Genomic DNA, 27132 nt, shown 5'->3' with positions numbered 1-27132 from the left:
CCAGCGCACCCTTGCATTAGATTTCCAAGCAGTATTATTTCTTATTTTCCATTATATTCGTTAGCAGCGTCATCATCTGGTCCTGAAAGTCATCTTTAATGCTGATTTCCATATCATTGTTAGGGCATTAACTGCTGTTAAAACTTCGGAGTGACCCAATATATTCATTTTAATAATTCGTCCGTTTATTTCTTACGACTTATTTCTTCTTTTTATACTTTCTGTTTTCTGCATTTTAACCAGCAGACTTATGAATATAGATGTTAGAAAATGCTTTACAAAACCATTTGCATATTGTATGGAGTACACTGATCTACGAAATTGAAATTTGGACTCTGGGTCCAATCGAAGGTTCTGGAATGTCGATGTGGCGGAAAATGAGGCGAACGGGATGGATGTAAAGGAAAACCAACCTGGAACTCTTAAGGGATTAAAAGTAAGAGAGAAGATTACTGACGGAAATGGAAAAGAAAAAAAATTATATTTGTTGGACGTGTTATCAGATACTACAACTTCACATATATAAGTGGCGCCTGTTCTCTCATACATGTCCAAAAGAAAAGAAAATAATAAAATATATTGGATGTGTCATCAGGTAGAACATTATATATGGTGTCTGTTCTTCTGGACAAGTCGAAAGAACAGCCACAAAGAAACTAGAGACATGCACATGAAGCTCGAACTCTGACAAGAAGCGGCGAGAAGCCGTGAGTAATGAGGCTAATGATCTGGGTCTGACAGGAGGCGTGCTATGGTATTCGGTGCAGTTACGAGGACCTCTGGACACAGTGGTCAGCGCATCTGCCTAATAAGCTGGAGGCCTGAGTTCGAATCCCAGTCTGGCACAAATTTTAAATGTGCCCCGTTGATATAAAGAAGAGTGCCCACTGGCAGCTAATGTCTTCAGTTCCTCTGCGTTTTCATTCATCATTTATGTTTTTGAAAAGCAAGTGCTGTGAAAGAAAGTAGTAAGAAGAGAAGAGTATAACGATGTGACAGTTACATGGAACTGAAATGAACAGCCAATGACAGACGAGTTTGACTGCATCGATTAGGCATTAACCTTCAGAATATGTGGCAGTAAACCCCCGGTTCTTTAAAGAATTGAACTCCCATGTGCAATGTGCTTCAAACGTCTGATTACAAATGAATTATTGTGTTAAATACAGGGTGTTCCACTTATCTGATGACAGTCTGTGTGGCGCAGCAGATGCTGAGCAGCGAGCGCTCCTTTGCCCGGCGATCAGATGCCGTGTCGCCCGTCTACTGCTGCGGTGCGACGAGACTACATTTAAAATATAAGCAAATACATTTTGTACTCACCCGTGTCAAGCAAGGAGACGCTGGAACTGCCTGCCATTATTTTCCACGTATTTTCCACGCATTTCATCTACTCAATAAATGCTTAATCACACGATGCAGTTCTCTCTGAGATATTGAATTAATTGATTCACGGATATTATCCTTGAGTTCATCTATCGTATGAGGATTCATTCACTCGAACACCTGGGAACTTCTGTTCAAACAATCTCCGAATAGTACAAACGGACGGAGTACGCACATACGAATAGTAAATAAACACTCGTTGTGGAACTGAATAATTCGCTCTTGCCATTTCTGCGTTCGCAAATTTCACTGTTACACTAATGATGCCTGTTTCACTGTTCGAATGACACTGGGCGACAAGGCGCGTGTGTCTATACCTCCTTCAGGCTACAACCCACAAAAAAAAGGGGGGGGGGCATAATGTTTTCCCGCGGGTCCCATTCGACCGGCAGGCACGGTTTCCGTAGCCGGCCTGCAATACTTCGGGCAGGCGGTCATCAAATAAATGGAATACCCTGCATTTGCTTTAAGCTTGCAAGAGAGAAAAAGTATAGGAAAAGTCAGAAATTATGCTGAAAGTTTGCTAGAATTCGCTAATTGCTCTCATCATGAAGCACTGTATGAATATAAAGTAGATAATTTGTGCTCCATTTTAAGCAAAAGCTAGTTTATCACGCGCCTCAATGTGTATGACGTCGTATGTCTTGAACTATGTTTCGTACTATAACATAATGTCGCAGATAGTTTCAGTGGCATATTTGCATACTGTTTACAAACTGTGGTGTGAATAGACCTAGCAGTAAAAAAGTAATAACTTAAAACGTCATGCCTGACGTTGCTATTTTACTTCATGAACAACCAGAAATGAAGTAAACGATAAACCTTCTTTTCTCTTTCATCATTTTATCATTTTGTGTGTGTGCATGGGGGAGGCGAGGGGCGGTGTCAGCGAGAAAAAGTTCCGAAATGGTTTGAAATTGTGTGCAAAGTTTCTTGAAAGTCGCTAAGTGCTCTCAGTCTCAAATACTAGATGAATACAGTCCAGGCATTTGCGTGCCGTTAATTGCGGTGCCTCGAGACAAACACACTGTTTCTAACTTTATTAGTTGTCCCACTGTGTTAAACCTTCAACGTACGATGGATATCTTAGTAAGCGGATTATGCAAGTATCTTAATTTTTTAAGTTTGGTATTAATTACACGAAATATTGGAAGTCCAGCTCATTGTACCCCCACATGCCATTACATAGGCAACCTGAAAATAGGTCAGGGTACCGTGCTCCACGTTCCGGGATAGTCGTTTAGTAAAATAGATGTATGTACATATCTATGCATTTTTTATGCGAGCGATATCCAATTTTTGTTGTTCGTGACTTTCCAACCCCACCAAAGAAGTGAATATACTTTTCAATTTATTCACATTCGTCGACAATGAAATCATCAGAAACGGGGCGCAATCCAGCAAAACCAAGGTGGGGCCGAATCGCTATTCATACAGTACGAGAGCCTAAAGGCGTTTAAGGAAACTGCAGGATGGCTGGACAGGGAATTGACCCTACTTTCTCTAACGTCTTAACCATTGCGCCTTCTCACTCAGTGAAAAAAAAAGAAACAAAAAACCAATTGGTAACAGAAGACTACTTATTCAAGTGTGACTCCAAAGTGCTAGGTATGAGACACACAGGCTTGATGATTTCACAGTTTTACAGCGCCTACACGATCGCAGCTTTGAAACAAGTCTAGCACATGTACAAAAACACTCTCAGTTTACTTGTCACGTCAAACCTCAATATAATCTCGAGCTTTCAACGAAATTCTCTGTCATCTTCGTCGTGGCTGCTGTTCTTGTGACCGTTTACAGCCCATATATGGTTGAAACGGGATGGTGTACTTCATCATGTTCAGGAACGCACATTGAAATCAGCTCCATTTTGCTCTCCTTTGTTTTATCGACATCGCGGCAACACATTTACGGCCTGCCCTACGAAAAACGGATGGGAGGCTCGGCTACTCTGTACAGGGTTATTATAAATGATTGAAGCGATTTCACAGCTCTACAATAACTTTATTATTAGAGATATTTTCACAATGCTTTGTACACACATACAAAAACTCAAAAAGTTTTCTTAGGCATTCACAAATGTTCGATATGTGCCCCTTTAGTGATTCGGCAGACATCAAGCCGATAATCAAGTTCCTCCCAGACTCGGTGCAGCATGTCCCCATCAATGAGTTCGAAAGCATCGTTGATGCGAGCTCGCAGTTCTGGCACGTTTCTTGGTAGAGGAGGTTTAAACACTGAATCTTTCACATAACCCCACAGAAAGAAATCGCATGGGGTTAAGTCGGGAGAGCGTGGAGGCCATGACATGAATTGCTGATCATGATCTCCACCACGAACGATCCATCGGTTTTCCAATCTCCTGTTTAAGAAATGCCGAACATCATGATGGAAGTGCGGTGGAGCACCATCCTGTGGTACGTTTAGCTCCCTGCTTGCTTTATTCGTCGACTTCCGCGGGCTACGCGTGAAACTTGCCCGCACGCATTAAACCGTTTCTTCGTTCACTGCAGGCCGACCCGTTGATTTCCCCTTACAGAGGCATCCAGAAGCTTTAAACTGCGCATACCATCGCCGAATGGAGTTAGCAGTTGGTGGATCTTTGTTGAACTTCGTCCTGAAGTGTCGTTGCACTGTTATGACTGACTGATGTGAGTGCATTTCAAGCACGACATACGCTTTCTCAGCTCCTGTCGCCATTTTGTCTCACTGCGCTCTCGAGCGCTCTGGCGGCAGAAACCTGAAGTGCGGCTTCAGCTGAACAAAACTTTATGAGTTTTTCTACGTATCTGTAGTGTGTCGTGACCATATGTCAATGAATGGAGCTACAGTGAATTTATGAAATCGCTTCAATCATTTGTAATAGCCCTGTATACAGTGAACTGACACACTATGATTTGTATCTCAGCGCACAGAGTTTTCACTACTTAGTGGGAAAGAGAGTTGTTTCAAATATTACTAATATATAAAACCACAACTGTTGGTGATAAGAGCCACTTTGATTCCCAGCTAATCATGTGAAGTACTCGTTTCGGATGAATGGCTATACATTCGAAGTATAAAGTTAGCGCTCTTCAAATAAGGAAATCGAGGAAATTTTGAACTAACACGTGACTGTCTACCTACTTTACCTCTTCCTTTCTGCGATGCTTTATCTAGCTAAACAGGTAGGGCTCTCGAAAGAAGAAGTGTTATACCTATTTTCGAAACACGCAATAAAATGAATGAGATGCTGCGCCGGTTAAGAACAGTCTCGGTCTCAGGGTCACTGGAATTTACAAAATTCCTCGAGTGTACGAAAGCAGCTCTATCGGTCAGTCTATCCGTACCATTACAGACAGCTCTGCAGAACACCGAAGGCACATGAGAAATCGAGGACTTGATAAATCAGCAGTTGAACACTCGCAGATAAACAGAGTAAAATCTGATGAAGCTAGAAACGTGACTGACCCTCCTATATGCTGGAATTACGTTGTTAAAGAATCAACAGAAATTAGCTTCTGCAGGTGAAACTACTACAGCGGCTATAATCTTAGTGGTACGTAGAACCGAGCCCTCGACGCTGAGAATACTCAGAGAAATGTTTTCAATTGTTTACGCTCCTACGAGAGCGATGGCACCACTAGTGCAGACAAAAAATGGTTCAAATGGCTCTGAGCACTATGGGACTTAACTTCTGTGGTCATCAGTCCCCTAGAACTTAGAACTACTTAAACCTAACTAACCTAAGGACATCACACACATCCATGCCCGAGGCAGGATTCGAACCTGCGACCGTAGCAGTCCCGCGGTTCCGGACTGCGCGCCTAGAACCCTAGTGCAGACAGATACAACACTACTGGCCATTAAAATTGCTACACCACGAAGATGACGTGCTGCAGAACCGAAATTTAACCGACAGGAAGAAGATGCTGTGTTGTGCAAGTGATAAGCTTTTCAGAGTACTCACACAAGGTTGGCGCTGGTAGCGACACATACAACGCGCTGACATGAGGAAAGTTTCCAAACGATTTCTCATACACAAACAGCAGTTGACCGGCGTTGCCTGGTGAAACGTTATTGTGATGCGTCGTGTAAGGAGGAGGAATGCGTACCATCATTTTCAGACTTCGATAAAAGTCGGGTTGTAGCCTATCGCGATTGAGGTTTATCGCATCGCGACATTGCTGCTCGCGTTGGTGACTGTTAGCAGAATATGGAATCGGTGGGTTCAGGAGGGTAATACGGAACGCCGTGCTGGATCCCAAAAGGCTCGTATCACTAACAGTCGAGATGACAGGCATCTTAACCGCTTGGCTGTAACGCATCGTGCAGCCACGTCTCGATCCCTGAGCCAACAGTTGGGGACGTTTGCAAGACAACAACCATCTGCACGAACAGTTCGACGACGTTTGCAGCAGCAGGGACTATCAGCTCGGAGACCATGGCTGCGGTTACCCTTGACGCTCCATCACAGACAGGAGCGCCTGCGATGCTGTACTCGACGACGAACCTGGGTGCACGAATGGCAAAACGTCTTTTCTTCGGATGAATCCAGGTTGTGTTTACAGCATCATGATGGTCGCATCCGTGTTTGGCGACATCGCAGTGAACGCACATTGGAAGCGTATATTCGTCATCGCCATACTGGCGTATCAGCCGGAGTGATGATATTGGGTGCCATTGGTTACACGTCTGGGTCACCTCTTGTTCGCATTGACGGTACTTTGAACAGTGGACGTTACATTTCAGATGTATTAAGACCCGTGGCTCTACCCTTCATTCGATCGCTGCGAAACCCTACATTTCAGCAAGATAATGCACGACCGCATGTTGCAGGTCCTCTACGGGCCTTTCTGGATACGGAAAATGTTCGACTGCTTCCCTGGCCAGCACAATCTCCAGATCTCTCACCAATTGGAAACGTCTGGTCATTGGTGGCCGAGCAACTGGCTCCTCACAATACGCCGGTCACTACTCTTTATGAACTGTGGTATCGTGTTGAAGCTGCATGGGCATCTGTACCTGTACACGCCATCCAAGCTCTCTTTGACTCAATGCCCAGGCGTATCAAGGCTGTTATTACGGCCAGAGGTGATTGTTCTGGGTACTGATTTCTCAGGATGTATGCACCCTAACTGCGTGAAAATGTAATCACATGTCAGTTGTAATATAATGTATTTGTCCAATGAATACCCATTAATCATCTGCGTTTCTTCTTGGCGTAGCAATTTTAATGGCCAGTAGTGTATCTTTGGCACCAAGATGGCGCATACCGTCTACCTTTCTTTTTTTTTCCATAGAACAAATATTTATTAAGAACTCACGTACTATTGTACACATGAGAGGCAGACAAATGAAATCCGAACACTCGCCACAATGAGACCATGGAATGGCTCCATTCAAAAGCAACCAACACACACGCGAAGACGTTTATCTCACTGTGAGACGAGACGATCAATTCCTGTTGCGTAGAACGCGCTCGGACTCTGTCGCAGCGACAATCACACCGACTCTTGGACTTCCTCGTCCGACTGAAACCGATGTTCATGCACGCTTTTTTTCAGGTTGCCAAGGATGTGAAAATCAGTTAGTGAAAGATCCTGACTCTGTGGAGGGTGTTACAGTGTTTCCCAACCAAATCGCTGACGCGTAGCCTTCATCCTGTTGGCAGAGTAGGGGCGGGCGGTATCGTGCAGCAGGATGATTCCGTCCGACATCCAAAGGGCAAACGGCAAAGCCATCGGAGAAAACATCCGACGTCTCCCCCGCCAATGAAATCCAGACCTGTTCACACAAGTTCTGGTAAGATCGTGATGACCTCTGTCGACTGCGGGGGCCCTTTGCTTATCAAGATCCTAGAGGGTGGAGCGCATTGCACTTTGAAGATACTTCGCAGAAACTGTGATGCGCCGTAAGGTGAAAATGTCCAGGACGCTTTCGGATTGAATCATCCTGTTGCACTATAACGCCCTCGCCTACACTGCCAATTGGACAAAGGCTACGCTTCAGCGATATGGTAAGGAACAGTATAGAATCCTCCGTACAACCCGAATATTTCACAGAGTGATTTTCGCATCTTTGGCAACTTGAAGAAAGACATGATTGGACGTCGGTTTTAACTATACGAGGAAGTGCAAAAGTGGGGGCGATTGTGGTTCCATCACTGGAGTTTCGCAGGACTCAAACAGGAATTGATAGTCTCGTCTCCAGTGTGATAAATGTCTTAATGCATGTGGTGATTACTTCTTGTCTGGTATTTGGTTTCCACTTGACTGCCTCTTAGAGCAATATTACTACCACACAACTTTTCGAATGTATAGCGCAGAAATTTTTGCTTGCGCTGTATCTGGCGTTTCTTCAATCATATGAATGAAAGGTCGGTATTTGGAACATTTCAGTCTTAAACTATCATTTTTCTTGTTTCTGCTTTTTTTCTGCTTTACAACATTCCATTGTTTGTAGAATTATAACAAAATACATGATAAAAACAATGTGATGCATTAGCTATAAAGTATGAGCCAAGTTACTAATAATAGACAGGGACTGAGAAGGTTGGTTCCACGGCATATTTCTTATGTTGTCTCACTGTTTGATGGTTTAATTCCATGCATGAGCTATAACTGTTGAAAACGGCCTGTCGGTTGTGAATTACGTAAAAAGCCATGTATCCGATATTGAAATTGCTGCATTTTTTGTTTCGAGTTATATTTATTTATTTGCTCATTTTTGATCATGATTATAGCAGGTTTTGTGGCGTTATCATTTCCATTATGTCGATGCATTCTGGGGTTGTGCCACCTGTGATCGCGAGTTTCCTTCGGTTGTAGGACCGCATCTCGTTCACGGTTCCACGGATGAAGCTGTGGATTAACACACACAGACGAGACAACATATTTCACATGTCAAAGTTGTGCTGAGGTTTTTCGTTTGTCTTTGGGCTATAAATGGTCGTAACAGCAGTAGCCGCGACAACCAGTTGTTCCTAACGAACACGATGGAGTATTTCATCGAAAGTTTGACATTTCCCAGATCTCACGCAACAAGTAAAAAGTAATTCAAATGGCTCTAAGCACTATGGGACTTAACATCTGAGGTCATCAGTCCCCTAGACTTAGAGCTACTTAAACCTAACTAACCTAAGGACATCACACACATCTATGCCCGAGGCAGGATTCGAACCTGCGACTGTAGCAGCAGCGCTGTTCCGGACTGAAGCGCCTAGAACTGCTCGGCAACAGAGGCCGGCCGCAACAAGTAAACCGATAATGTTTTAAACAAAGATGTCACGATGAACTTGATCTCACAAGCCAAGTACATGTCACAGATTTCTGAATGTAGAGATTCTTCGAGCAATATTTTCTATGTGTGCTAGAACAGTGATTTTTGAACGTTGGTGTTACAGGAAAGCTGTTAGACAAAATGCGCGAGGGAGAATTCAACAAGAAGAAAGTTTTGCAAAATTTCATAGTCTTCCCATTCTATTCCTATACGTTCATGAACAATTTTACTATCTATACGGAACGTTAAATTATGTCAGAAAATCCATGATTGCGTTCGTTATGAGGATAACTTAACATATGTGACGACGTTTTACATTTAGTGATGTCGAAACAATTACAGTAGAGAAACGTGGCAATACTTGTAAACATATTCTGTTATTACTCCACATGGAAAAAATAGTCATTCCGAAATTAATCGTCCATGCTGAGAGCAGAATAATAACGGCTGTCTCTGAGTAGCATAGGCGTGTATAATATGCATACGAAAAGCAGCAGTGGCGCATGCAAACGCTTTCACAATGCCGTAAAGGGGATTTCGTTATATTTAACGGATGTCACAGGCCAGTAATTGCGCAGTGCCCTACTTTACGAATACGCAGATTTATTTCAGAGGTCTGACGGTTTAAACTGTTGTCAACGTTGGAATGAGCAATACAAACGAAGCGATGCAAACACATAAATTTGTGCCAACCGCAACAGGAAGAATGAATGTGTAATGTAGATGTGTGTATGTATTCAGGAGGTTGATGAGATAGAATTAGCGTAAAAAATGAATTTAGTTTCGTACAGTGATCGGGTTTTGTTTAGTTAGATGTCGGAGGTAGTCACTTCAAAACATGCTACTATTCGACACTTATTGCTTCAAAGTACTTCAGTGTTGGATCAATAATGTTGATTTTGTTTTTTTATTCCACTGGTAATTTTCATCTTACGTGTACATTGTTTAGTACAGGCCTAATGGGAGAGAAACGTACGCCAATCTTAGGGATAAATAGATGAGCTGATAACTGGTTTTTACCCATTAAGGGGATGACTTTGTTTTTGTAGGTGATTGGGATTCATGCACTAGTGGATAATGGAATCTAAACAGCTCCAAAGACGCAGCTTTAAAACATAGTTCTTTCATGGAGCTGTGAGGTATTTTGCTGCGAGCAGTTTGGGAACTTGCACTGAGCATAACAGCTATAATTGACTAATCAAAACGTGATGTCTGGAGGGTTGTAATGGGTCAGTGGACAGTGCAGACACAGCTGAATATAGCGAAGGTCGCAATTTGTGCAAATAATACAAGTGCAGTGAGGTGAAACCTGGAACATCAAGATGCTGGAAAGTTTATCTAGAAGCTCAGCCGGGTATCGGAGTTGATACTGCTGGTCTAAGTTAGGCACACAGCTTCTCGTTGTCCCTGGCTTCTGACGGCAACAGGAAACAGATACAAATTTTATAGAGAATTTCCATCAGTGGACGAGGACGTATCGATGGCAGTGTCCACAGGCACCGTAGGTCAAGTGGCTTCGCCACAAATGGTCGTAACAGTACCGCATGACCACCATCCATGCAGATCTACCACCGAGAGAACTACGAAACCGGCCGCATAACCGTGAACAGAGCAGAGCAGGAGGAAATTGGTTCGTTTTGGCCACATAACTTTGTCAGCAGCGCTCGACTGCAGCTGCAACTCGAAAAAATTACCTCTGGACATCTTCGCTACTACCATAGACCACTGAAAAAGAAAATTGACGATCTGGTTAGACGACGATCAGTTGGTTGTAGAAAAGGTAATGACACCAGACGGGCAATTCTAACATTGCTCCTAATGGCGGAAGTTAGTGAATGAGGTAAATTAAGAGGCATGTATAAGATTTGTCGACCTAGAAAAAGCTTTAATCAATAATATACGGTGCAAGATACACGAAGCTCTCAGGAAAATATGACTCGTGCTGAAAAGTAATGCTTCCGAATTTTTTATTCTGTTGTCAATATCGGTTGAGGTTTGACATGTCACGCGTGTTACTCAGTCAACGTACTCTCTTCGCTGACGCAAGTTGCAGTTCTCTGCCGCTAGAATACCCGAATTGTAGCGTGTAACGTGGCGGTGTGGAAAGTACGAGGGCTGTTCGGAAAGTAAGACCTGATCGGTCGCGAAATGATAACCACAGTTAAAATAAAAAAAAGAATTATTCGCAACAGCCACAGCTTCCAGCTACTTCTCTAAACAGTCGCCCCTCTGACTTAGATATTTGTCGTGACGTTGTACAAAGCTTCCAGTACCTCGTCACATAAAGCAGCCACCTGTAGTATCCGCCAGTTCTCTACGCTGGTCTGTTGCTAAACTGTTGTCTTCGTAGCCAGGGGTCATGTGAGCAGAGATGAACAACGGAGGGAGCCAATTAAGGGAGGTATTGTGGGTGATCAAAAACTTCCCATCGAAAACGCTGCAGTATCGTCTTCATGGCCCCTGTAGAATGTGGCAGAAAATTGCCTTGAAGAAAGAAGCGCATGACATTTATGTTATGTGGTCTGCATAGCTTCAGGCGAAATCTCTCACCAAATCCACCTACTTGGCCGAAGACATTGTTGTTTTAGGCGTTTCTACGTGATCACTTTTCGCTCTGAACTGAAAAGAGCGACATGAAGCGATCGACAGGCACATTAAAGACACTGCCCAACACTTCTGTGTAAAGTTCCATCGGATTTTCACAGCTGTTTCCATTTCGTGCCTAATTTGACCTTACTTTCCGAATACGCCTCTTAACTATGTCGGTGCTTGAGAGATTTTGAGAAAATCGAAAGCACGAATTCGAAGAGTTCGCCCACACATGGAGTGTCCTCTCCTTCAGGATGACACTAAGAAATCACACATGGGAGGTGCAACATCTGCAACAACCCAACACCTTGTGTTCACTGTCTTCGATCATCCTCCATGTAATTCCGCTGTGGCCCCATCCGATTGCCGTCTGCTTCCAAAACTTAAAGAACACTTTCGAGAATTTCACTTTGATAGTGATGAAGCAGAGGTGGTGATGTGGCTCCTTCAACAAAGTCAAACGTTCAGCAGTGATGATATCAAGAAATAGATCTCCAGTTGCGTGAAATGTGTTTGCGGCCATTGTCACTGTATTCAGAAATAAATATATAGATGTGGTGAATGGTAGCAAAGTTTGTTTTATTTAAAAAGTTTGAAGAGTTTTCACGTAAGAAATACGAAAGTATTAATTTACGCCTTCGCAGGTGTAAGCTACAAAGTAAAACGGGAATATTCAATATGTAAATAAATTATACACAACTGCAACCAGTCACTTTTTCATTAATAATGCTTTATTACATTAACCGGTTTTCGAACCCTTTCAGGTTCATCTTCAGATGATTTCGGCAGAATCCGGGAATTTACATCATTACTGGTAGTAGCATAATGCTGGGCGCTGGTTCTATGGCAGAAAGATGGGTCACACTTCAATGTATCACCATGACTATACCTTATCTTTCGATATCGATGTAAATTTAGTTTTTACTTACTGCGACAGTATAGGCGGCTTTTTTCGTATCTGTCCGCCTCCATACTGCCGCCTATACTGTCGCAGTAAATTTACATCGATATCGAAAGATAAGGTATAGTCATGGTGATACATTGAAGTGTGACCCATCTTTCTGCCATAGAACCAGCACCCAGCATTATGCTACTACCAGTAATGATGTAACTTCCCGGATTCTGCCGAAATCATCTGAAGATGAACCTGAAAGGATTCGAAAACCGGTTAATGTAATAAAGCATTATTAATGAAAAAGTGACTGGTTGCAGTTGTGTATAATTTATTTACATTAATATACAGTCACGGTTCTAAAATATCCGTAATGGATAAGCATAATATTCAATATGTACAAGAACCAAGAGGAGAAAATAAGAATGATGGACCATGTACGAAGTGCTAAGATTGGAAACAGTAGAAGACAGAAATGAATTCCTTCGACCCTACCCTTCTGTCTGTACTTCGAAGAACTAATGAATTATAAAAGGAAAAGAGATGAAGGAGAGGGACTAAAATACAGTTTGGAAGGATATCAATGATACGCTAATGACGTACTGTCCCTAGTGAAAGTGACGAAGATCTGCAGGCTCTGCTGTACAGAATGAACAGTCTAGGGAGCACAAAATATGGATTGAGAAAAAGCCGAATCAAATCGAAAGCAAAAGGGAAAAGCAGAAATGAGATTACCAATAAACTTTATATCAAAATTGGAGACTACGAAGTAGAGGAAGTTAAGGAATTCTGCTACCCTGGAAGCAAAATAACAAATATACGACGCAAGGAGAACATAAGAAGTGGACTAGCACAGGCAAAGAGAGCATTCCCTGCCAAAAGAAGTCTACTGGTATCAAAATTAAAGGAATAAACTTCTGAGAATGTATGTTTGGAGAACAGAATTGTATGGAAGTCAGTTGTATGGAGCACCTCCGTGGCTCCAATACAGAGACTGCCTGCTCATCGACCCACTCCAGTAGACAGTTTCTTCACTTCCTTGGCTCCCAGGAAGACACTTCCCAAGACTCTGCACCAGCCAAGGGTGCCTCCATTTCTGCTTTGACCGCAGATAACACCAGCCACACAGCACTCACAACAAGCCTTCTCTGAGATTGATATGCAGAGACATTTCTGCAAAGCCAAATCTGAGATAAAGATATCGGCCATTCGATCCCGTCACAGACTGATCTTAAAAAATCCAAAAGGGATGGTCTACGTTGGGTGGAAGATACTGAACTAGCTTATGTCACTACCTAGTGTCACTAATTATCTCCTGCGATAGAAGCTGAACTTCTGGATCTCTAAATGTCAGTTTCTTCTATTTTCTTTATTTTATTGTCGTTTTTATTTTTTTTCCAATTTACATGCATCCAGCAATAAAGTTATATTAGTATAATAGTACACAGTGTAACCGTAAAAATGTTTGTTTATTGCTGCAGGTTACTGGAAAATTCGTACCTAAACTATCTTGTCAGACGAGCATCTGCTACTGATGACATGGCGACTGTAACACGGCCTGAGATTCCGAGTGTCAGCCCTCTTCTAATGGTGCAGCAGTTCCACACGGTTGGTGCCATAAACCCTGAACCGTTGTGTTTAGTGATGACAGCAGATTTTACCTTGGCATCGGCTGTGGTAGCGACTAACAGACACTACATAGCGGCGGCTACCGGAGTTGATTAGATTTACAGGGCCTGCAGTGTGAGTCATGTCAGGAAGCCGCAAACTGAAAGGAACCTACACCCGATGAGTTGGTTGAGATTACACAGTATAGTATGGGATATGACCAAAACATCGTCAAATCCATTACGTTCCAGTTTAAACAGGAAGAGACTCTTGCAGCAGGGCAGTGAGAATGCATGTGCTTTTCTTGCACACAACGTCCTCTGCAATGTTCGTTAGTTCCTCGGCAATTACAATCACTAGAACTGTCTCTCATTGAGCTGTTACGAAGTATGATGGGAAAGTGTCTGTTCTTATGTTAATTACTAGCATCATTCACTAATCATCTGCGACAAAAGGTCGAAGTAGCGTGGGTTTTCCAAGATGGTACGTGACCATAATATGCATAGGTCATTCTAAAAATAAAGGAATTTGTTTCTCGAGACATTTCTACTCAAGGTAATGGAAGGAAACACATTTCACATCATTTTTATATATTAGCTCTTTTCTACGTAGTCTTCATACAAATTCAAACATTTGTCGCAGACCTTCACAAACTTTCCTTTGCCTTCTGCGTTCTCAGTTGCTGACAAGTTGTTTAAGTAGTCATTAACGTTTCTTTTCAATTCGTTGTCATTTCCATAGCGCTTTCAACCAAAAAACAACTTTCCATTTGGAGAGTACTTGATAATCAATCGATTCCAAGTGCAAGCTATTAGTTGAATGTTCAAAAACTTCCCACTTAAACTGCCAGTCATGAAGAAGCAACACGCCACTGAACAAAAATCCACGCTATGTGTTTTGAAGGATGCAGCGTTAATTGGCATAGCGTCTGACATTAGAAACCTGCATTTACGGTCTCTCCACTAGGTATGAAGTCGACGAGTAGCACGTCCTTTCGATCCCAGAGCGCTGTGGTCATAACCTTTGTAGCAAACAGAGTTTGTTTAGCTTCTCTTGGTTTTATTTGGAATCGTGTATAATGTCATTCCATCTTTTTTTTTGTGCGAAACCGAAGTTACGTTACCCCAACCTTGTCGTACCGAGTGAAAACAATTGGGGCAGCTCCAAATCGTTGTTCTTTTCTTTATGTGTTCATTTGTAAAAAGTCGAGGAAATACCTTCCACTTGCGTTTCTATGCTCAAATTCCCACTACCAACTTGATAATTAATCGTGAAATTTCAGGACAGCACGAACTCAGTCCATCAACAGTGAAACGTTTATATTGTTTTATTTTTCCCTCAGTACTCGATTTGAGGTTGTCCGTCACAATTGAAGGACAACCTGATCTTTCTTTATCATGAATATTAATTCGTTCGCCATTAAACAGATGTACCATTTTACAATTGACATTTACATAAACTTCGGTTATCTGTGTGAAAAATTTCGGTAGGGCTGACTTTTTTCATTCACAAACTGTATTACACAATGGACCTCACACATAACAGGTTAGAGAATCCCCTCCCTAGGCCCGACAAGACGCCTCCTGAGACGCGGCAAGATAGGAGTAGGCAAAATGCAACAGGGAACAACAATATTAATGTGCTAATAGTAAACTGCAGGAGCGTCTATAGAAAGGTCCCAGAACTGCTCTCATTAATAAACGATCACAACGCCCATATAGTATTAGGGACAGAAAGTTGGCTGAAACCAGACGTAAACAGTAACGAAATCCTAAACTCAGATTGGAATGTATACCGCAGAGACAGGCTGAACAGTGAAGGGGGAGGCGTGTTTATAGCGATAAGAAGTGCAATAGTATCGAAGGAAATTGACGGAGATCCGAAATGTGAAATGATTTGGGTGAAGGTCGCGGTTAAAGCAGGCTCAGACATGGTAATTGGATGTCTCTATAGGCCCCCTGGCTCAGCAGCTGTTGTGGCTGAGCACCTGAAGGATAATTTGGAAAATATTTCGAGTAGATTTCCCCACCATGTTATAGTTCTGGGTGGAGATTTTAATTTGCCGGATGGCAGGGACAAAGAATCCAGTGAAATTTTTTTAAGTGCTTTATCTGAAAACTACCTTGAGCAGTTAAACAGAGAACCGACTCGTGGCGATAACATATTAGACCTTCTGGTGACAAACAGACCCGAACTATTTGAAAAAGTTAACGCAGAACAGGGAATCAGCGATCATAAAGCGGTTACGGCATCGATGATTTCAGCCGTAAATAGGAATATTAAAAAGGGTAGGAAAATTTTTCTGTTTAGAAAAAGTGACAAAAAGCAGATTTCAGAGTACCTGTTGGCTCAACACAAAAGTTTTGTCTCAAGTACTGATAGTGTTGAGGATCAGTGGACAAAGTTCAAAACCATCGTACAATATGCGTTAGATGAGTATGTGCCAAGCAAGATCGTAAGAGATGGAAAAGAGCCACCGTGGTACAACAACCGAGTTAGAAAACTGCTGCGGAAGCAAAGGGAACTTCACAGCAAACATAAACATAGCCAAAGCCTTGCAGACAAACAAAAATTACGCGAAGCGAAATGTAGTGTGAAGAGAGCTATGCGAGAGGCGTTCAATGAATTCGAAAGTAAAGTTCTATGTACTGACTTGGCAGAAAATCCTAAGAAATTTTGGTCTTATGTCAAAGCGGTAGGTGGATCAAAACAAAATGTCCAGACGCTCTGTGACCAAAATGGTACTGAAACAGAGGATGACAGACTAAAGGCCGAAATACTAAATGTCTTTTTCCAAAGTTGTTTCACAGAGGAAGATTGCACTGTAGTTCCTTCTCTAGATTGTCGCACAGATGACAAAATGGTAGATATCGAAATAGACGACAGAGAGATAGAGAAACAATTAAAATCGCTCAAAAGAGGAAAGGCCTCTGGACCTGATGGGATACCAGTTCAATTTTACACAGAGTACGCGAAGGAACTTGCCCCCCTTCTTGCAGCGGTGTACCGTAGGTCTCTAGAAGAGCGTAGCGTTCCAAAGGATTGGAAAAGGGCACAGGTCATCCCCGTTTTCAAGAAGGGACGTCGAACAGATGTGCAGAACTATAGACCTATATCTCTAACGTCGATCAGTTGTAGAATTTTGGAACACGTATTGTGTTCGAGTATAATGACTTTTCTGGAGACTAGAAATCTACTCTGTAGGAATCAGCATGGGTTTCGAAAAAGACGGTCATGTGAAACCCAGCTCGCGCTATTCGTCCACGAGACTCAGAGGGCCATAGACACGGGTTCACAGGTAGATGCCGTGTTTCGTGACTTCCGCAAGGCGTTCGATACAGTTCCCCACAGTCGTTTAATGAACAAAGTAAGAGCATATGGACTATCAGACCAATTGTGTGATTGGATTGAGGAGTTCCTAGATAACAGGACGCAGCATGTTATTCTCAATGGAGAGAAGTCTTCCGAAGTAAGAGTAATTTCAGGTGTGCCGCAAGGGAGTGTCATAGGACCGTTGCTATTCACAATATACATAAATGACCTGGTGGATGACATCGGAAGTTCACTGAGGCTTTTTGCAGATGATGCTGTGGTGTATCGAGAGGTTGTAACAATGGAAAATTGTACTGAAATGCAGGAGGATCTGCAGCGAATTGACGCATGATGCAGGGAATGGCAACTGAATCTCAATGTAGACAAGTGTAATGTGCTGCGAATACACAGAAAGATAGATCCTTTATCATTTAGCTACAAAATAGCAGGTCAGCAACTGGAAGCAGTTAATACCATAAATTATCTGGGAGTACGCATTAGGAGTGATTTAAAATGGAATGATCATATAATGTTGATTGTCGGTAAAGCAGATGCCAGACTGAGATTCATTGGAAGAATCCTAAGGAAATGCAATCCGAAAACAAAGGAAGTAGGTTACAGTACGCTTGTTCGCCCACTGCTTGAATACTGCTCAGCAGTGTGGGATCCGTACCAGATAGGGTTGATACAAGACATAGAGAAGATCCAACGGAGAGCAGCGCGCTTCGTTACAGGATCATTTAGTAATCGCGAAAGCGTTACGGAGATGATAGATAAACTCCAGTGGAAGACTCTGCAGGAGAGACGCTCAGTAGCTCGGTACGGGCTTTTGTCAAAGTTTCGAGAACATACCTTCACCGAAGAGTCAAGCAGTATATTGCTCCCTCCTACGTATATCTCGCGAAGAGACCATGAGGATAAAATCAGAGAGATTAGAGCCCACACAGAGGCATACCGACAATCCTTCTTTCCACGAACAATACGAGACTGGAATAGAAGGGAGAACCGATAGAGGTACTGAAGGTACCCTCCGCCACACACCGTCAGGTGGCTTGCGGAGTATGGATGTAGATGTAGATGTAGATGTAGAACAGGACAGTTATTTATATCACTCAGTTTAAAAAGCGTTAGTAAACAGTAATAGATCACTCCTGCCCTCTGTTAGCGTCGTACTGGCGCCAAAGTTCGGATGGGCTCTATCACGTATAACCGAACCTGTCGTTCCTTTTAACCGTGAACACGATCTGAAGACCTGAAGGCCCTATAAACTTTTTCCGCATGAAGAAATGAACCATTAATTATTCTGTAGTTGGGAATCTAAATTTAACCACGAAATATTAAACGCAAACGTCTCTGCGTTAATTGATTTTGCTTCTAACTATTTTTGAATACAGTACAGAACTGAAATGTAGCGTCTGGAAATAACAGCACAGGGGTGGAAAATTGGCGGCTGTCTCGTCCGTTTTTTCTTAGTATTGGCAACCCCTCTATGCGCCACAAAAAACAGCCACTAGTCATCCACAATCTCTCTGTTCGCTACATCTTCTCATCTCAACCAATGGAGTATTGGCACAATTTTCTGCAACGTTCAAACCTAACTTTTATGTTCACAACTAACTTTTAACCACCTTTAAATTAACTTTTGAAATCACTTTTGACTGAATGTCCTAACAAAACCTATGTGTAACTAAGGCAATCAAAAGTAACTTGAGCTTCCAACCAAAGCACGAAGATGACTGAAGAGTCCCATACATAATCGCGGAAGACACATAAATAGACTTCACTCTTTCATCGCTACCTGCGTCATAGTTTTTTAGGACTGATTCCAATCAGCGTCGTAGCAGTATTGTGGACTCAAAAAAAGATGGTTTTGACTCACATTAATACTGTGGCTGTGAAATCGAATAATATCACTAAGAAAATTCTGTTGCCTGTTCTGAAGTAGAAAATGAATCTAAATGTTTCTGAAGGAAACTTTGATTTATTTTAAATTGAATAATAATTGTGTCAAGCTTGAAGGACTTTCATTTATACACAAGGGAATCAATTCTGCAAACTGAATTATCTAGCACTATGGCTACCATTTTGCTTTTGAAGTTAAGAGTAAAATCTTCACTTATTTAGAAGGTACTGATTCTACTTTTGAAATGAAATCACTGGTTAACATATAAACTATGTGCAGTGTGACTGTTGTTTATAAATACAATAACGTCACCTCTGAAAGAGCAAACGTTTTATGATGAAGCATGCAAGTTACTACTGATAACCAGTACCGTGACAATTTTCACCCCGAAAATTCTTACCAAACATCTATGATAATATTATGAACAGGAAACGGGAAGTGAAATGAATCTTGGTGGAATAGAGTTACGTGCATCTTACATGAAATGTATTCGCAGTTGCGAATATGGGCAGCCATCAGCTGTGTAATGGAATGACGACAACGGAAATTTTTTGCCGGTCCGAGACTGAAACTAGAATATTCCACTTACAGCGGGCGTTTGCCGCAACATTAGGCTATCCGAGCACGATTCACGGCTACACGCAAAAATTCCATACGTCGTCACCTATGTGTCTACACCCAGCATTCTTCCATTCATTATGTATATTGTACAGGGACGACATTTTAAATGAAAGTCCCTTCTCCTGTGTTGGCACATAAAATACGACATGCATGCATGTCAGAAGGAATGTTTCATCGTACTTCCAAACAACAGTGGAACTGTAACAACGTATTAAGTGGCTCTGTTCTGAAAAAGATTTCGCCATTTTCATTGAAAAACTCCAGAATTCTAATTTGTTTACAATTGCGTAAATGTTCTTGCCTTGTCCACTGGAGAAGTTGTAGTGCCTTAAATATAGTTTAGTGGATGATGGTTAGTTCTCCATGTCTCATTTTTGATGGAAAAGAAGGCAACTAGCTATTTTTCTCGCCACCGCTATTACACTTATAGCTGTGGCAGCATCCAACATTTCCATCTAAATGAAGTGTGGGAAATATTCCATTCGTTGCCTCGTACGAAGGTGTGCGGAAAAATTATGGCTCCGAATTTTTTATGTGAAAACTTTTAAAGTTTTAAAATAAGATCAACATAATTAACATTCTACATATTTCTTCCTCATGTCTACGTATATGCAGCCCACTGCAGCTAAACTGCTCCAAATTGTAGAGTGAAACATGGCGGCGTGAAACGTAATCATGTCAGTGCGTGAGAGACGGCGTGCTGTAATCGTGTTTCGAATTGGACGAGTTCTTCCACACATGAAGCATCCTCCCCTTCAGAATGGAAATGCCAGACCGCTCACGACCTTTGTGACATCTGCAACAATTGACGTCTTGGGTTCACTGTCACTGTTCATTCTCCATACAGTCCCGACTTTTCCCCATCCGATTTTCATGTATTTCCGCAACTTAAAGAACACCTTCGAGGACTTCGCTTTGATAGTTACAAGGCAATGCAAGCAGAGTGGAGATTATGCCTCTGTCAACAAAGTCGAACGTTCTACAGGGACTATCAACAAACTCATCTGCCGTTGGGGGAATGTGTTCGTCGCCAGGGTGACAAAGTTGAGAAAAAAATATGCAGACATGAAGAATACAGTTGTAGAATGTTAATAACATTTGTTTTATTTAAAAATCTTTACGAGCTTCCGCATAAATATTCGGAGGCATTAATTTCTAGAACGCCCTCGTACTTTTAAGGGACGACTTTTCCTTGCAGATGAAACAGCCGCACCGTACATTAACGTCTTATCCACAAGTTTAGTACACATTTTTTTCTATACCTCAAAATATAAGGAGGGTCAGATCCGCACATCCTCTCTCATCACAAGCCTTTCTGCAAGTGTTCAATCTTCTTATTGTCCTTGCTCGCCACATGGCGCTGCGAAGTCATTTTGACAATGCGGAGCTGAAACCCAGAGTGCAATCCCGGAGTCTCTCCATTTATACACATTTGTTATTTTTATATTGTATCGCCCTGAGATATTTACAGTCAGTTTATAACAAATAAGCCAGCCGATGTGGCCGAGCAGTTCTAGGCGCTTCAGTCTGGAACCGGCGGCCGAACGGACGCAGGTTCGAATCCTGCTTCGGGCATGAATGTGTGTGATGTCTTTAGGTTAGTTAGATTTAAGTAGCTCTAAGTTCTAGGGGACTGTTGACCTCAGATGTTAAGTCCCATAGTGCTCAGAGTCATTTGAACAATTTTTTTAATAACAAAGAAACAAACATTGCAATATCCTTAAAACTAGTAACAGCTACTTTAGTTTTCCATCTTCATTTAGATGGTGCCACATAATATTAAGTAGCTGAACAATTGACTCGTCTGTATCGATTTTTTGACTTGAGATAAAATTTTTAAAAATTTTCTGCTAATTTCTTTATGTTATTATCTATTACGGTGGATGGGATGGAGAGGCAGAATTGTGCGGCTCGTCAGATCGAATCGTCCTCCTCGTCAAATCAAAACGTTCCTTAATGATAGAAGGTACCCTCCTAGAACGGCACCGAAGATAGATGAATTTAACGTGTGACATTATTATGGTCACATACGTTGCACAGTCTGTATTGCATGGAAATAAAATTTCAATAATGTGAGACCACTGCTAAAGAATATTTGTTCTCCATTTGTAAGCAGGCTGTTTAGGTTTTTATATTGGTAACGCCACGTAGCGCTCTGTATGAAAATCACTGGCTGTGCTGTGTACACAATAGTCGTGGCTGATTTGCATTGTTGTCTGCTATTGTAGTGTTGGGCAGTTGGCTGTTAACAGCGCGTATCTTTGCGCAGTTGGAGGTGAGCCGCCAGCAGTGGTGGATGTGGGGAGTGAGATGGCGGAGTTTTGAGAGCGGATGATCTGGACAGAGACAGTAAATTTGTAATATTGGATATCATGGACTGATATAGATATTATGACTTTTGAACACTATTAAGGTAAATACATTGTTTGTTCGCTATCAAAATCTTTCATTTGCTAACTATGCCTACCAGTTGTTAGTGCCTTCAGTAGTTTGAATCTTTTATTTAGCTGGCAGTATGGCACTCGCTGTATTGCAGTAGTTTGAGTAACGAAGATTTTTGTGAGGTAAGTGATTTGTGAAAGGTATAGGTTATTGTTAGTCAGGACCATTCTTTTGTAGGAATTATTACAAGTCAGACTGCGTTGCGCTAAAAATATTGTGTGTCAGTTTAGTGTTGATCAGAATAGGGAAAGAGCGAAATGTCTGAGTACGTTCAGCTCTGCTCAGCTGTTTGAAAATCAAATAATGTAAGTGGTTTATCAGCACAGTAATTCATTAATTTTTCTAAGGGGACGTTTCACATTATCCGCCCGAGTATATTTTAATGTCAGTGACATCTTATATTCTGGTACTGAGAATGGCTAACAGTACAGAACTTTTAAAAAATTAAAAAAGCAAATAGTTCCTGACAATTTCCTCGCATGTGCCCGTGCATGTAGTGTATAATAAGATCTCAAAATGAACACTGAACAATAATAGAGTGAAATACCAATAACCAAGCATGGAAGAATGTGAAATTTACACCATCGCCAAGGTACGATAACAGTTTAAAGTCACTAGTATTTTGCAGCAGTAGTGAGTCAGAAATGCTAAACAGGACAGCTATAAAAGTACCGTATTATCTTTCATTAAATGTAAATAGGAATCGCAAAAAATGGCTCTGAGCACTATGCGACTTAACTTCTGAGGTCATCAGTCGCCTAGAACTTAGAACTAATTAAACCTAACTACCCTAAGGACATCACACACATCCATGCCCGAGACAGGATTCGAACCTGCGACCGTAGCGGTCGCTCGGCTCCAGACTATAGCGCCTAGAACCGCACGGCCACTCCGGCCGGCAAATAGGAATCGTTCTGACCTGTTGGAAGCGACAGGCGTCATGTGATCACTTTAATTACTTTTATGGAATAGTCGTTCACGCGAATGTCGTTTACCAGATCGTGAAATAGTAATCCATACGAAGTTTGCAATGACAAGTCGACCTGGACTGCATGTACATCTACATAGGTACTCCGCAAGCTACCGTACTGTTCATTGCGGATAGTACCCTGTGCCACTTCTTGTGTGGACTACAAGGGCCAGAGGAAACCGGTCGGGCCGTAAACTGTGCAGTGGACCATGAAATGTGACGGACGCTTCCGCCAGTAACACGGACCGTAAAGCTCAATGTTGAGTGCTACCGCAACTGTTGCAGGTAAGTCATTGCCAGCGTGCTCCCCCACCCCTCCTCCTGCAACAGGTCAGCAGCTTGGACGCTTTCTAACCTATGTCCATGTACGTCCTCCCACGTAACCCACATAACTTCGAACCAGAGCCGTCTTTCCAATAACATGGTTCTTTACAATCTGCAGTAGTGACGCGGACAGAACACTCCTCATGGGCAATACGTCGTCTCTCACGAAAGGTTTCTCTTTAAACTTTACAAGCAGTTGATAGAATTTTCTCATTTTAAGAAGACTAAAATCATTCTAAAGCCAAGAGTGCATACATATTTCTTTATTTAGAACAACCATTTTCGACAGGCGTCGCTGTTATCTTCAGATCTCAAAAAATCTTTCTGTTACTATACCTGTTCATTTTAAGTTGGACCTCAAGCCAAGTTGTCATGTGGATAAAAACAACATATCATAAAAGGTTTGTCATAAGTAAAATACTTAAAGACATAAAACATCGTGTGAAAATTGTCTTGGTCATATATATATCGCACTCAGATTACTCTTACGTTACAGAAAACCAGCTTACATAAGCTGGACATATTCCAAACATTGAAATAATATAAGTTAAATATTTTAGTTATGACAAATCTTTTATAATGTGCTTCTTTATGCTCAAGATAATTTATCACTGGACAGAGCACAACATATTTAACATGTTCCTGACACCCTGCTGAGGCTGTTTTGAAAAAAATAGTAGATAAAATTCATGGTATAGTGAAGGGAAACTTTCATATTAAGATTCAGCAACCGTTGAATGGCAGCCATTTTATATGATAAATCACTAAATTTTGTGAAAAATTCTGTACATATAATAAACCAGAATTCTGGTTTGGAAACGTTGAAACGAGATACTTAGTGCTTAGGTACCACATTAAAATTGACCCCGTAATCCGGTAGACATAAGTATGGTCCAAACAGAGGATAGCCGAAATGGAAAAAGGTACACTTTGAAAAGTGATAAGGATATTTTTTTTCTACTCACAGTCATGATCGACAGCGAAAGAACAAGCTCTTATTATGTAACATTGGACAGTTTACACGGTGAGTTTATTCAGAGGCGACCTAGATTAATTCAAGAAAGTTCGCTTCCACTAGTTTGTCATACATTCTTACAAAATGATCGTAGCGATGATAAAAAAGATTAGATTTCTCCGAAATGTTTCACAACATGTTATTCCACAGATTTACAGTATGTTAGTTTTCCTGTTTCCTACCCTTCCAAAACAGCGTGAAGGGAAGGTTCAAATGGCTCTGAGCATTATGGGTCTCAGCATCTGAGGTCATCAGTCCCCTAGAACATAGAACTACTTAAACCTAACTAACCTAGGGACATCACACACATCCATGCCTGAGGCAGGAGTCGAACCTGCGACCGTAGCGGTCGCGCGGTTCCAGACTGAAGCGCCTAGAACCGCTCCACCACCACGGCCGGCGAAGGGAAGGCGTTTGTCTAGCATTATAGGCATTACAAGTAATTTGCGGTAATGGAAACAAATTTCTTTTCAGAAGGAATAAAGAACGTGGAATTCTGTTTTACCAAATGCGTTGAGTTCAGTAGAGATTATTTTCAGCAATAAATCTTTGTTTTTCACAAAAAGGTTATTTATTTTCTTTTTTATACAACGTGGATCAGCTGATGCTCACATACATTGCGTTGCTGCCGAGATAGGTAGCTCTGTGATTGACTGTGAAAAACCGAATCAGTCACAAGTACAGAATAACCTTCGTCGTTACTGCCGGAATCACTTGAAAACACCGCCACCTTAGGCTTTTAGTGATTTCACTGTCATTGGAATGATCCTCAGAAACATAAAAACATTCATTCACAGAGGCATCCGGATCTTACTCTCACTAGGAACATCTGAATAATCATCGTGAGAAACATCCGAAAGTATTTCAGATTCGTTCATTTCCTTGCGTTTTCTGAATAGGGCCGTCTATAGCAGCATGAGGAACTTCAAGACGAAAATGGCAACTATTTGAAATATAGAAAGACAATCAGAATGCTAATTAACAAAAAATATATGAAGGTAATAAAGTTAGATATTTTGGCCACTGATGTGAACATCTCAATAGCCAAAGTTGTTACAATATATGAAAGCGGAAAGTATGTACAGACAGCGTGCAGGAAACACGAGTTACCTCGAGATCCGTCCGCCGCGGATGACGCGCGAAAATGGAGAAAACTTGGCATCCTTTCGCAATGTGTTAAGCTGCTGGACTTTCTTTTGGGAGCGAAGAGCTTCAGGTGTCTGTGAGGTGTTCTGTCTTAACCATTTCGGTAGTTTGGGTAGATCGTACCAGGGGAGTGCCGGGAGAGTTATAAATACCACGGAGGATTTCCTCCTGCGATCCTGTCTAGCTGAGCTGGTACTCCGCTTTTAACAACTTTATAGTGACAAGAAGTAAGAACACTTACCTTAAGGTCTGAGAATAACCGAGGAGCTCGCCTCTGAAAGACTGTGCTTTAGGAGCTAAAAATATCTCAGTTTTTCCTGTCACTAGTTTGGCTGTTTATTTTTGAGCCTTTAGTTTCTGAAGAAGTATTTTATTTTGTAGTATGTTCCTTAAAACCGTTTCCTTTTTTATCATTTGTTTATTTTTAGTACTGCTTACAAATTATCTGTTCAGTTTTTGTACTCCCAGTACCAATATAGTTGTTATTCATTATTCAAAAAATGTTCAAATGTGTGTGAAATCTTATGGGACTTAACTGAAAAGGTCATCAGTCTCTAAGCTTACACACTACTTAACCTAAATTCTCCTAAGGACAAACACACACACACACACACACACACACACACACACACACACACACACACACACACACACACCCATGCCCGAGGTAGGACTCGAACCTCCACCGGGACCAGCCGCACAGTCCACGACTGCAGGGCCATAGACCGCTCGGCTAATCCCGCGCGACTATTGACTATTACTACACCATTCTCACAGGACTTCGACACACATAATTAACTTACTAATTGTCATTTTACTCTTTAGTAACATTATCTTGCATATATTGCCTTCCTGTTTCTCTTACTGTTTCCTTTGACATTGTTATTTTATTCCCGTTTCAGTATAATCTATTGTTCTTACTGTTTCCTTTTACATTATTATTTTCAACATAATCAGTCCTCTTTTTAACGTTTTCCCATACTTTTGTACTCAGGTCACTTTGACATTGTACTTTGTTGATCTCTGGAAAAGTCGAGTACTTCCGGCTTCACGTACTGCGTCAGTTAAGCTACCTGACGTTGAACCTCTCTCTCTTTCTCTCCCCGTTTTCACCTCCATGCGGCCCCTTTCACATATGTGATCGCTCTAAGCTTGTTGATACCAGTGCCTACCAATTTGAATTGTGTATTACAGCACTGAGGATGGTCACTAAGTGACCGAAAATCGATTTTGCGGATAATAAAACAAAAAAATACGACCAATGCTGTTTCTCCTTCCAATTGTATCCATTATCTAGTCGTGGTGCACAGAACACTCCATGGAGTCGCCAATCAACATTCATTTGTGATCAAGCCGCGTCAGCGATAAAGCCAGGGTGATATCTCCACAAAATTCCTCATATTTCATAAACGGTTTCAGATATCGAAATGATATTTTGGCAAATGATAGCACACAAGGAAGAGAGTATTTTTAACATATCGTTATTGCGTAAAGCTTCATTATGTACCGTGTTATTCCAATGTACAGACTTTTTCGGGGAAAGAATGTAATTTTTATGGGCATCGATAGCTGGTGCAATGACAAATGCTATGTGTTTTGAAACAACATACATGAGATATTACACGTTTTTTGCACCGAGGATGTGCTTTACCAGAAACTACTGA

The sequence above is a fragment of the Schistocerca cancellata genome, chromosome 6, assembly GCF_023864275.1.
Source record: "Schistocerca cancellata isolate TAMUIC-IGC-003103 chromosome 6, iqSchCanc2.1, whole genome shotgun sequence".
NCBI lineage: Eukaryota > Metazoa > Arthropoda > Insecta > Orthoptera > Acrididae > Schistocerca > Schistocerca cancellata.
Note: the sequence above shows the minus strand (reverse complement) of the source record.